Below are 12,794 nucleotides of genomic sequence, written 5' to 3'. Positions count from 1 at the left end.
AAATGGCTGCAATACATGTCTGATGAGGAGCAGCTGAGGGAGCTGGGGGTGTTTAGCCTGGGGAAGAGAAGGCTTGGAGGAACCTTCTTGCTCTCTACAACTCCCTGAAAGGAGGTTGTAGCCCAGGGGAGGTCGGTCTCTGCTCCCAGGCAACCAGCGACAGGACAAGAGGAAATGGCCTTTAGTTGTGCCAGGGGAGGTTTAGATTGGATATTGGGGAAAATTTCTTCACTGAAAGGGTTGTCAGGCATTGGAACAGACTGCCTAGGGATGTGGTGGAATCACCATCTCTGGAAGTGATCAAAAGGCATGTGGATGTGGCACTTGTGGACATGGTTTAGTGGTGAATGTGGTGATGCTGGTTGAACAGTTGGACTCCATGGTCGCACAGGTCTTCTTTTCCAACCTTAGTGATTCCATGATTCTGTGATCTGGCACTCATAGGTCCCACATGTATGAACAGAATGAGCTTCATGGTGGGACATCCCTTCTATAATTCAGAGTTTGCATGTCTAGATTCCAGCACTGGAGGGACATCAAATGTCCCAACTCTTACCCCCCTGTCAGCAAAAAGCAGGAAATAAACTCTCTAATCAGTTTGTTAGATTAGGAAGTTGGCATTACTTTATTCAACGCTGAGGTACAGGAGGATCACTCCACAAAATATGTACATCAGTTATCAAAACTTTTGACTATTAAAACATTTTGGTAAACAAAGGAATTAGTGTTCATTGGTTACAAGTTACATAGCTCTCTTATTAATTAGTCTTCTATTGGTTAATGATTCTCTTGCTTCTCGTCATAATTAGCCCGCATGCTAATTAGTCCACATGCTCATTAGTCCACATGCTCAGTTTCTCTCTTCTTTTGGGTCAGGGGGGTTTCTTGAGTCAGTGGTCATGGATCCCCCTACCAAAATTACCTTTTACCCACTTGGAGCTGATTTCAGCACAATTACTGAGTTGGTTTTATTAGTTTCTTCCTTGTCTTGGGAGTCCTGCCAAATGTCCTGGTTGGCCATAAATTCTGCATTCTTTCGTGTTCATTATCGATGGTATATCCCAAGCCATACTTCCTCCCCCAGGTCTGAGAGCCCTAAACTTTAATTTGGTGGGGTTTTTTTTGGTTGTTCTTTTTTTCTAACACATGGACATGTGTTAGAAAGCTTAGAGCTTAGAGCTTGCTTGTTAGCTGCTATCTCTTTCATGGATTCGCAACAAACGTGGGTAGAGCCCTTCCCAAATCTTTGTTCACGAAGCCCAGCCATGAATGATGAAGTATTTCATGGATTAAATCTCCTCTTTTGTTAAGTCCTAACATTTTACCTCACTGCTGCACAGGCTCCTTTTTAAAGAAACATAACTTGTTTGGTAATACCCAAGCTGGATAAAGTGTTAACTCTGATGGGTAGTGAGGGCTGTATAAACTAATTTTGTTTGGATACTCCAAGTTATGTCTGCTCTGTAATCTGACCAAACAAGTTTGGCCTGGTGACCCTCCTCTTTCCCTTGTGTGCAATCCCCTGTGCCAGGCTGGCACGGTGTGTGTGCTGGAGCTGGAGCTGGGAACCAGATGAAGGTTAGCCCAGAAGAAGAATACTTTGGCTCAATCTGGATTGCTCCCAGGCTTTGATTGAGATGTGGGCACACAAAGAGGTATGTCAGCACGGCAGAGGGGGCAGCAGGATCCAGCACAGAGACAGGAATGCACAGCACAAGCTGGAGCTGGGCAGGACACTACAGCAAGAAAACAAAGAATCAGCACCATGCCAGAAACACCAGTCTCTGTGCCCAGCTGCTCTCTGCTCACCCCATCCCTTGCAGGAGAGACAAGAATTGGGAAAGGGGAGGAAGGAGTGAGAGTAGAAACTCACCTATGGACTTCCCAAAGGACTTTCCACTCTGCTGGTGCAGCAATGCCGAGGAGATACAGCTGCATTTTGCAGACACCCTTTTTGGTGGCAGCACTTTGATGGACCAGTCAGGTTATTCTTCCTCTGCTGTGCTGGTGCAGCTCTTTGTGCCGTTGTGTTGACAAACAGACCAGGAAACTGCTTAAAAAAATAGCACCCTCCCCACCTCAGTTATTTTTATCCTGGCTTAGTTCCCAGACACAATTCACCTCATCTCCACTGAGGTGCAACTGGAGGAAGAGTGCTGGAGTGGGAAAGTGTAGCCAGAAGCAGGCAAACAGGGGTCTGCCTAGATCCACTGTGCCCCTCAAAAAATGCCCGTGGCCCAACGCCTCGGGGAGAGTTTCTCTTCAGAAACCGTGGGCAACTTGTTTGTCAGAATTAGGGAGATCAAAAAAAAGAGGAAAGGAATTTTGAATCCGTGTAGGCACGTGGAGTATTTGCATACTATTTTCCTCTGCAGAACATAAAAGGAAATCTGACTGTAATCATGTTAGAAATGCTCCCTCTTCCCCTCCCATTCAATCTAAGTATTATGTATGACACTGTCCCTGGCGTGTAAGGCGGCTCCAGCAGATCACTGAGGCACCAACGCTGCCTCCAACACCCGAGTGGTTCTGCTGAAGTCAGTGGAAACCTTTCCATGGATAAAGTTGCACATGCTTAAACGCTTTGTTAAGTCACAAGCTAATTTAAGGATGGAGGAGCACAGCTCCAGAGGAGAAAAATAGGTTAATAACACTGAAGTTGCAGCAAATCTGTAGGAAATCTCCTGGAATAGGTCCATAATTAGTAAAACGCTTCTGAAAGAGGATACACTCAGCTTTTTTTTCAGTTCTCTTTTCTCCCTGATTTTGCCTGTGGATTGTGGTTCCTGGCTAAAAACAGGACAAACTGAAGACTTCCACACTTAGAAAGTAGCACCTGAACCTTATAGCAGCATCCAGGAGCTGGCACCATGCACTTACATCTTCCTCTACACCATTGCATTGTTTCAAGGAGGTGGCTGTCTCATGGTAACCAATGCTGAACACACAGGTTGGTGCAAACTCCCAATTTTTTCAGAGCAGAGGCACATCCCAGGTTAATGTCCTGAGGAGAGGCACCTGCCATCTGAACCAAGCAGGGTTCATTTTGCTCCATTTATAATGCAGGCTCTAAAGGTTTCCACTCTACATCTTCCCACCTCCCAAAGTGCACCAGCTTCTCTGTTACAGGGTCAGAAGGTTTGCTACACAAGGAAACATAACTTCAAGTTCCTCAGTGAAAATTAAAATTCAAAGGTGAGCACCCCCAGCCCTCAATACCAGCTGAGTGGGGTCTCTTGGATCACAGGTTTTTACCGAGGTACCTCTGACCTGTCCAAGTCCTGCTTCAGGTACTAAAGTGCCTTTTTGGATCCCACTTGAAACCTTGCATTACTGATGTGCTTGCTGGGCTTAGCAGACTGTGTTTTAGGAGTCTGTTAGGCTCCTGATAAGATCTGGTCAAGGTCTTACAGATCTTTGGGGGCCCGTAAGACCTTGACCTGATCTTACCAGTAAACTCAGGCAAGGTTTTGGGCTCAGAATCCCCTTATCTTAAACCCAAATGTTTATCCACTTTTTTCAATTGTATTAATCAGTCTAATAAAAAATATTTCCTCTTTTATCCTTGGACTGTCACTGCTGCAGCTCTTGTGCTGTAAGGGCACGGTCACGAGCCTGCAATCAAGACCCCACTGGTCCTGTCACCTTGACCCTCATGCTCCAAGGCTGGCTGGTGCCTCCCAAGCACACTGTATCACACCAGCAGTTTGGCATCTCAGTTTTGGCTCTATTTCTCAGAAGTTGTGTGAGAGGAACCTGCCAAGAAACACTGTATTCAGCTGGCCATAGCAGAAGCTGGAGAAACACACTGTAGAGGTCAAATGCTGGGTCTGGATTCAGGAACCTGCAGGATTTACAAGGGAATAGCAGCAGCTGGGCAAGCAGCTTCTTTGTAAAATAGCTCCAACAGGCCACCTGTAAGCCCAGGTGCTTGTAAAGCAAAACTGGGCAGCAGAAGGTACCCAAGGGCTTATGCATTTTTCTTTTGCTGGCCTCCTCTCACCCCTGAAGCCCTTTCACTGAGCCTCAGACGAGACCTGCAATAGTTTCACTTTGAGCAGTGACTGTTTTAATCTCTTGACAGCATTTCCCTTCCTTGCCATCTCCAACAATGAAAAGGAAACCAAGAGAAAAACCAGCAACCTCTGTGTTGTAGGTATTGATGGTTCTAGGACACACCTGGGCTGAGGACAGCAGGAATCATGTCAGCACGTACCAGGCACTCTTCTCACCCCTCCTTTGTCAGGGTAGGGCTCCCTTGAGCAGCTCTCAGGCAGCAGCACTTTGCTTTGCCTCTGCTTCCCCTGCAATCCTGACATGTCTTGGGTGGCTACAGCCCATTTTCAACCATGATTCAGTGGAGAACAAAAAAGCTCTCGAGGGTAGGAAGTGGGGCTAAGGCTTCTTTGGAAGCAGGATTTAGTAATCCCGATTGCCACCTTTAAAAATCAGTGCCCTTGGGCCCCAGCCAGCCCTCAGCTCTGTCAACATCTTTACTGCCAACTTTACTAACAGTCACACAAATGTAAATCTACTGTGAGAAGAGGATTAAGCCCATTCTGGTTTTATGGCCTATGAAATGTCTCCTGCCCTGCTGCCACTGTGCAGTGATACATAACACAGAAAAGGAGAATTCAGGCTGCTATTGTGTCTTCAGAATTTTAAAGGAAAAAAAAACATAATTCCAGAAACTTTACCAGCCAGAGAAGCACATATGCGTACGAGGTTTCTTCCAGGGCAGAATCTAAAAGCCTTTACCTTGCCAGATGCTGGTTGGGGTACATAATTTTTTCCCTCAAAATAAGATTATCAACAGCAATTTTCCATGCATTCAAGTTCGGGATTTTGCCTGCAAGGGGATTAAAGCTGAGGCAAACATGAGCCTGCCTGGATACTGCCCTGCTCCATGTAGAGCTCTCACTTGGGGTGAGACCTAAGCAGGGGGTTATGTAGGAATCCCACTAAAATGATTATTCCTTCACTGATGACTCAGTTGGCTGAGATTTTCAAGGAGGACTGAGGGAAACCATATTTATGGTTTCTAAAAATTTCAGTTTGGTGTGGATTCCTGACCCCCTTAGGTTGATATTTCATACAAAAGGGTTTTTTTTAGAAAGGGATTTTTTACTATAAAATTTATTATTGGATTTCAGCTCTTGGGCTGGGAATATATTTTCGTTCCAGGTTTCTATAATCTTATAGCATGGTTCAGACCTCTTAGCAGGATCTGAATACCACTAAATAATTGTAATGATTATTAACAGTGTAACTCCATTGAGCTGTCAGCAGAAAAACAGCCAAGCTGAATACATATTTCAATTAAAGATGCAGAATTATGCATATTTATGCACAAGCCTGAAAAGCAGATGATATTTAAAATGTACTTCAGGGCAGGAGATACAATTAATTTTTCATTACCTTTATTACTTATCCCAGTCTCCAGCTTGAAAGTCTCATTCACTCAGTCCTTAGCCGTGTAAAGTTGCTGTTGCCTTCAGTGTAAGATTTTCTGAGTGACTGAGACTTTTTTGGTCACAGGGGATAGGTAGGAACTGTAATAAGATAGTACACTGACCCTTGAAGGCACAATTGATAGCGTTTGCCAAAATGGGAATCCACCTCCCTGGCAGACACTCACATTCACACGCTCAGCCTCTGCTTCAGCTCTCAGTCCTCCTGGTGAAAGTCTCTTGCAGATCACAAAGAAAAGCGGGGCACGAAGGCAAACTGCAGTGACTTCTTGTTTTGGTATGTAGTGCTGTTTAGTTTGGCATTGGGGATATATTTAGTAAACTGTCATCTGTTATAATTCGTGTGGGGACAGCTCCCATATTTTGAGAGACTTTTGCTGTCCTGCATTGCCCAGAGTCCCTAAATTGCTCTGTCATTTACACACTGGTCTATTTTAAAAGCAGCGTTAGTGGACACATCCTCTCCTTTAAACCCACCGTGAGGATCTTCAGCTCCCAAATGCTTGTGCAGGTTTTTAGCCAAGTCCTCTTCTCCTGAGCAAACAATTTGATATTTATTTGTAAACGGTGTTCCTGAAACCAAGGGAAATGCATGCGAAATGAGACACTGCTGTGTTTCTGACCGTGTGACGGACTGTCCCTTGAAGTGTGGCCTCAGCCTTCCAGAGGTATCATCCTTCCTGTGACAGGCCCAGCTATTTTTGGCCATCGAGGCCCTGGTGTCAGGCGCTGGGGGACCTTCTCTGCAGGAGCACGTGGACCAACAATCCCATTCCGTGCAGGGAGCCACCAGCCAAGCATTAGTGCCAGTCACAGGTTTGCTGGCTCATCCGCTGCCTGGGGCTGACCACAGAGCAATACCTTGTTTGCAATTTGCAGTGGGAAAACCAAACATGTTATTTTGCGTTTAGCCCAAACATCAGCAGTCACCCTCACGTCCAAAGAAAGGGAAGGAAAATGACAACAGAAAGAGCCTGTACCAGCACAAAGATGGGTTTAAATCATGAGGACCAAGGCAGTGCTGCTGTCACCTCCCTCCAGCCCCTGCAGGGCCCTACAGGTGGGACCCCAAGACCCCCAGTATCCCCACATTTCTCCACACCTTTGCAACCTTCCATCCCCACCCCAGGAATGTCACACCCCATGGCCGACCCGTCAGAGTGAGTTCACCCCCAGTCCTGGAGACAAGCCTGGCTCAGAGGCAGCCAGTCACAGCTCCTAAGCTGGATTTGGGCTTCCTCAGCCTTGGAGGGCAACGATAACCCCTTGTCCCCTCTGCTGATCAGGGCTACTCCTCTCATTATCACTTATAAATGGCTCCTGACATGGGCTTGTCCTGTGTAAGTCCCAGACCTCTTACATATATACTACCAAGACAGGATTTTTGGGTGCAATGAGGAGTTGAGCTGTTCCCTCCAGCTTTGAGCACCACAGGAAGCTGCTGGACATCTCCTGGTTGCCCTACAGTGAGTCCCTGGCCCTTGTTCTGCAGAAATAAACTAAAAGCTTTTCCCAAATTTTAATTTCTGGAGAATATCCACTGATATATAGGCTAGTGCAATACATTATCATGTATCATACACTGCTTGTCTTGAAAAAAGCAAGGTCAAATGAGTACACCTTGCAGACACAGCAGGAATTTTGTGGTGGTTGCAGTTCTTCCAGTAGTTGTTATTATTAGGGTTTGCAGTGCATAAAATCCAGGACTCTCCTGTGGCAAAGGGACATATCGCTGCCACCAGCAGAAAAAAGGATAAGGAGAGCCTGTGCAGAGCCCTGGAGGTGTCAGAGGTAATGGAGTCATTATGGGTACCTGGGCAGAATTTGTTCCTGATGAAGGCAGGCGGAGATTGGACCTGTTCAAGCCTAAGTTGGCCAAAGTGGTGCTTGAGCCTCCTCAGTTTTTTTCAGGCAGAGAGAAAAATTGTCTCAGTGAGCATCTGGAGGAAGACTGGAGCAAGAGTCCCCAGTAGAGCAGACATTCATGCAGAAGAGGACAAGGCCAAAAAGGGGGAAAACATGGGTGTGAAGAGCGACAAAGTCCTGGCTTAGGTGGAGGGTGATGCTGGTCCAGAAGGCATTTTTGTCCTTCCCCGCCACCTCTAGCCAGGTGGCCTTCACATCTCCTTCCTATCGTACTGGCACTTGTGGGAGCCATAAATCCCAGCTTAAATGAGCTGGTGCAGCTGCAGAACAGTCTGGAAAAAGTCATGCAGTTGGTTTTCAGTTGTCTAGCTGGAGCCAGTGCAGGGAGCCATGGTTGATGGATCAGAGAAAGGGAGAGCAGGAAGGGCACAGCCTGCAGCTTCTGGCAGCTCTGCCCATGTGGGTGAGCATGAGCCAGCATTTTGTCTGAGCTGATCTAAGTGGAGCAGTCACAGTAGGGTGATCCCATCCTGAGCTGCCCCAGCTGTGCCCTCTCCTTCTGTCCTGCACCAGGTTTAATGATGAAAGGTTACTAGAATGAGTCAGCTCAACTATCAGATCCAACAGAAAACTAGGAAGCCTTTAACAGCAAGTGTGGTCAAACACTGGAATAGACTTCCTAGAGGGGTGGTTGATGCCCCAAGCCTTTCAGTGTTTAAGAGGCATTTGGACAATGTCTTTAATAATATGCTGTAACTTTTGGTCAGCCCTGAAGTGGTCAGGCAGTTGGATGAGATGTTTGTTGTGGGTCCCTTCCAACTGAAAGATTCTATTCTATTCTACTCCCTTATAGAGGTGCTTTCTGGGATGCTTCTGGCCGATCAGGTCAGCTTACTGAACAAATTTGTCCCACAGACGTGTCACCACTAGATGCAATGCAAGGGGAGTAGTCTTAAATGTGTGGTTTCGTGATGTGGCTGAGCCTGTGCACCTGCCCCCAGCCCCTGAGGGGCATGGTCTGTCCCTGTGCCCTCCCCATGGCACCTGTGGCTGGGCAGGACTGCGGCACTGGCACTGGTACTCACTGACCACGCAGCCACCTCACTCTTCAGGGACCTGAAGCAGCTCATTGCAAGAAATAAAAATAGCTTCAGGCTGGGCTGGCTGAGCACCCTGGCATGCTGTGCGAGGTAGTGCCGAAGCCAGGGATCAGAGGAGGTGGATGTGCTGTGGGTTTGATGCACAGAGCTGTACCCCAGAGCCACCCCCCCAGCGTGACCTTGCAGCAGAGTCAGAGCACAGCAAGAGCTGCAGTGCCAGCAGAAGGCAGAAATGGCTGCTCCCAGGCAGATGTTCAGTGAACTGTCCCAGCACACCTTTCTGCAGCAAGATGCAGCACAGGGCTCCAGATGTTTCACCAACCTGCAACAAAGAGCCAGGTCAAGGTCACTCCGGCAATGCAAAACAAACTGCAGGCAGATGTGCATGAGCAGACTGCATTTCTATAAAAGAACACAACTTTTAGGACAAAACTCAACTCTTGCTAGTGCAAGGAAAGGTAAGCTGGGTGTGGGAGAGCACGTGCTTGCTGCAGCAATCAAATGGCTCATTTCCAAGTGCCAGATAGGCCCCCAAGAAGGCCCTGCATGACACAGAGATGCTGTTATTCCACTGCCACCATGGACCAAAACAGAATGTAAATCTCTCTGAAGTTCAAAGTATTACTCCATGCTGTTTTAATAACAAAGTTCACTGTGTAATTTGGCTCTGTGCTCTTTATTCACTTCAGACAAGTCCAAAAATGAAATGGGAATCGGGTAAGAGGCCAGAGCTGAAGTTGCTCATAGCTTATGTTTAGTTCCTTCTGTTACACTTTCATTTTCAGTGCCACTAATCCTTTATTTTCGTGACAACTTTAAAGATCCATTTTAATTATAATGTAATGAAAAAGCTGAATCTGGAGATGCAGCTGCAGAAGGGTAATCGCCTCCTGTGCTTTGTATTTAGAAGAGGTGATTCACTGTACATTCCAGGGACGGATTGAAATGATAAATTTTAACAATGACAAAGTTCAACAATCAGGAACTCTTAATTTAAAAAAACCCACCTGGTATTTTAAATTCCATTTTACTATGGTTCTCCACAGTTTTTAAAGAAAGATTAAGTTTAGTGACTGTTGGAATTAATTAGATGTGACTAACCAGGAGGGCACCTGTGGCTTTCACTTATTCAGGTGAGTCTGTATATGCATTTATTCAGATTCCTAATTATATCTTAATAAAACTATTAGAAATGGTGAATTATGCTTTTTTTAAAATTTATTATTTTTCACTTAGGTCAAACTGGATGGAGGTTTCTTTTTTAAAAAAAATTAGAGTTAACTGATTCATTAAATAAACAAGTATTTTCTGTAACTGGATTAGAAGGATTTTTTCTGAATTTCAAGATGTCAGAAGTGCTAGCTCTCATCCTCAGCTGTCTTCCTTTCTTAGGTAAAAGGAAGAAAACAAGTTTTCCTGCTTTTTCTGTTGTCAATTAATTTCTTGAGCTGTCCTTAGCCAAGTAGCTGAACAAACTGGAAATAAGAAATACTCTTTCTGCCCCTGCAGATCATGCTCTTGATGAAGCCTCGTGCCAGTTCTGGCTGCTGGACCCTCCGACCCGACAGAGCACCGTGTGGGGAGATTGGACCACAACCTCCAGTGAATTCACAGCCACGTTAAACCACGTTAAACTGCTGTGGGTCATATTTCATTATAAATAGCCTTATTTCCAACGGAGTAAATGCAATTAAACATCTCCAAACATCTCAGTGGGTGTTTGGAGGGCAGCGCCTGGCGCTGGGTTAGAAGGTGGGTTCCCATCGGCAGGACAGATCCTCCTAATGAAGCCAAAAGCAAATTTTGGTGCAAATCTCCTCCAAAAAGCGTTTGGTCCAGTGCCAGCTGGCGGGGGTGGGGGGGTGTCTCCCACCAGCCTGATAAAGGCCTGGAAAAATGAGGGACCTTCATTAAAGGCTTTTCATCAACGCCCGGTGATTCGCAGAAGCAACGCTGACATCTAGTGGGGAAGCGCGTTACTCGGGCAGCAGGCAGCGAGCGAGGATTGGGGAGGGATTTTTCCAAGGAGGAATTACCACCGCTGTTGGTAACGGTTGGAAAGGCACCACTAATGAACATTTTGAAAGTCTGTATCGATGACTTGTGTGATCCCGAGTTTCTGGGGCAGAGCTGCTACCCGGCACTGAGGCCAGCCCTGCTGTTTTTCACTCTGCTTTAAGCATCACGGAATCAAATCTTCCCATTCCAGCCTTAAAACCAAAGGGTTAAAACAGCAGAAGGAAGGGATCTATCTCACTGTTGAGCTTAACTATCTGTTTTACCCATTTTGTACTACAGAGATTAATGTTCAATGCTTACATAAACACTGAACAGAGGCACATGCTGGATATTGCTCCCCTGCAATCATGTCTGACAACAGCTGTGAAAGCCTGAGAAATCAGAATTTTTATGCCTGTAGCCCATGCCTCTCTGTGCTTTTAAAGGACAATTTGCCAAGAAGTTGGATTAGAAGAGAAGTTAAAGGAGGAGGTGTTTCCCTAGAAACCTGAAAAGTCAATAGCCAGTTTTATAGTTCTGATTGATAAGAAGAAAGATATGGAAGGGAATGATAAGCCTCCCATGGCTTAGAAACGACTGCGAGACCAAGGTGAGAGAGGCCACCAGGAAAATCTGCTACTACTAGAGCCAGCAAGGACAGGATGAAAAACCAGGAGAGAGCTGTGCATTTAAGGTTTATTTTGCTTTCTCAACTCAAAGTGCATGAGGTCTACCCATAAGCATCCTGTTTGGAAAATGCTATTGCACATCAGGACAAAGCCTTTAGACTGTAAATGTTAAATTCCTTCAAGAGCTAACTTTCCTACAGGAACCATGGAGGCAGGGGCTTCCCCAGGAGAAGGACAGCAAGGCAGTAAAGGCAGGGCTGCCTGGGCCCACAAACTAGTTTTGAGCATAAACACATAAAAAATCTGCTTTTCCAGGCTTGAATTATAAAACATGTAATAAAGCAAGGCATATTCTCAGGGAATATGTAGAAAAGAATGCTTACTTTTCACTGACTTTCACTTAAAATGAAGGGATTTCTATGGCTGCAAACAAAATTTACAAAACACACCCTGTCTTTTGACAAAGAAAAAATTTAATCAAGACCTTAAACAATGAGTTTGGTTACAGAGAGAGCTAAAGCATTCCTCAGTTTAGGCTTGTTCATTAAAACCTAGCTCCAACAGAGAACTCCCTATTGTTCAGGATTGCTGCAGTGCTCAGCCTAAACCTCAAGGTAAATACTTGACTCATGTTTTCTGCTCTGGGAGTGTATTAAATAGACAACAAAGCTTCTCCCCAAATAAAAGGTCTTGTGTCTCACAGTATCCCTTTCAGCTGCTGCAGAAAGCTTGCAGACCCTGCAAGGCTACCTGCCTGACTTGGCAAGAATGGCAAGAGGGATGCTGAATCCTCTCATCAACACACTGTAGATGCTCATGGAAACCCTGGAAAGCAGGACTGCTTTTCTGAAGTGATTTCCACTGTGGTTTCCACTGTGGTAGCTTCTGTTAAAGCAAACTGTCTTTGTGAGCAGTTCCCAGTATCCCAAGTTATTGCAGTCATACAACAGTATTTTCCTCATTACATTTCATTATCTTTTCTTTTCTCTCTTTTGTTTGCCTTCGCAGTTTGGAGCTTTGTTAAAGCTTTATTGGGACCCTAAATTGAAACTTGGCAAAGCTACTCACAGACAAAGCAAAGCTGCAGCTGCTGGAAGAGGACAAACAGCGATCCCTGCCAGCACCGAGCTGTGTTTGCTCAGTTAAGTGGACTATGTGGAAACAGCGATGTGCATTGAACAGGCAATCACATCTGCATTTGGCTGCCTGGTAGTGTTCCCTTCCAGTCCCCAGCGCCAGATCTAGAGGCTGAAAACCGATTCTCAGCATTGCCTCTTTGGCCAGAGCAGTATTAGTATTACAGACTTGCTGTACACACACATTTATTTTCTCTTTTCAGACACCCAGACAAGGCACACCAGCACCCACCTTAGGACTTATGGACAACAGCACTGTGCTCTGCCTAACATCAATACGGAGGTGGTAAAGCTGCTGTCACCTTACGTGTGCCAGCTCATGTCACAGCTCCCTGGAGCTGGAAGGCAACCTTGATCAAACATCTCCCAGTCCCATTAACTCTTTCCCATTAGCGTTACCACCCACACAGACATCTGAACTCACTGCCAAGACTCAGGAAATCGCTGATCTCCACTCAAGGTGACTAAGCAGCAGTGCTCCTTTTTTACTTATTTACTAACAGTGGCTTATTTTCATCCCCACCGTGTGCCCATAAAGCAAAAGTCAGTGCTCAAGAAGCATAAGACAATGGAAGCAGAAGAGTTCATTTCCCA

General features: G+C 45.8%; 2 long non-coding RNA genes across 2 annotated transcripts in view; both read right to left on the bottom strand.

Annotated features, from left to right (window-relative positions):
* Nucleotides 1–623: 623 nt before the first annotated feature.
* LOC108493707 lies at nt 624–5,514 on the bottom strand. Its single transcript, XR_001873565.1, has 3 exons — nt 5,419–5,514; nt 1,874–3,756; nt 624–1,736 (listed from the first exon to the last, which is right to left on the bottom strand). It is a non-coding gene; the product is annotated as an uncharacterized LOC108493707 (long non-coding RNA).
* Nucleotides 5,515–8,671: 3,157 nt separating this feature from the next.
* Nucleotides 8,672–12,794, bottom strand: part of LOC108493708 — an 8,947-nt gene continuing 4,824 nt past the window's right edge. Inside the window, exon 3 of the long non-coding RNA XR_001873566.1 lies at nt 8,672–8,759. This is a non-coding gene — a long non-coding RNA (uncharacterized LOC108493708). The remainder of the gene's footprint in view (nt 8,760–12,794) is intronic.

Source organism: Lepidothrix coronata, unplaced genomic scaffold (assembly GCF_001604755.1).
Source record: "Lepidothrix coronata isolate B3197 unplaced genomic scaffold, Lepidothrix_coronata-1.0 Scaffold19, whole genome shotgun sequence".
NCBI lineage: Eukaryota > Metazoa > Chordata > Aves > Passeriformes > Pipridae > Lepidothrix > Lepidothrix coronata.
The sequence above is the reverse complement of the archived record's forward strand: the minus strand, read 5'-3'. Positions and strand labels throughout refer to the sequence as shown.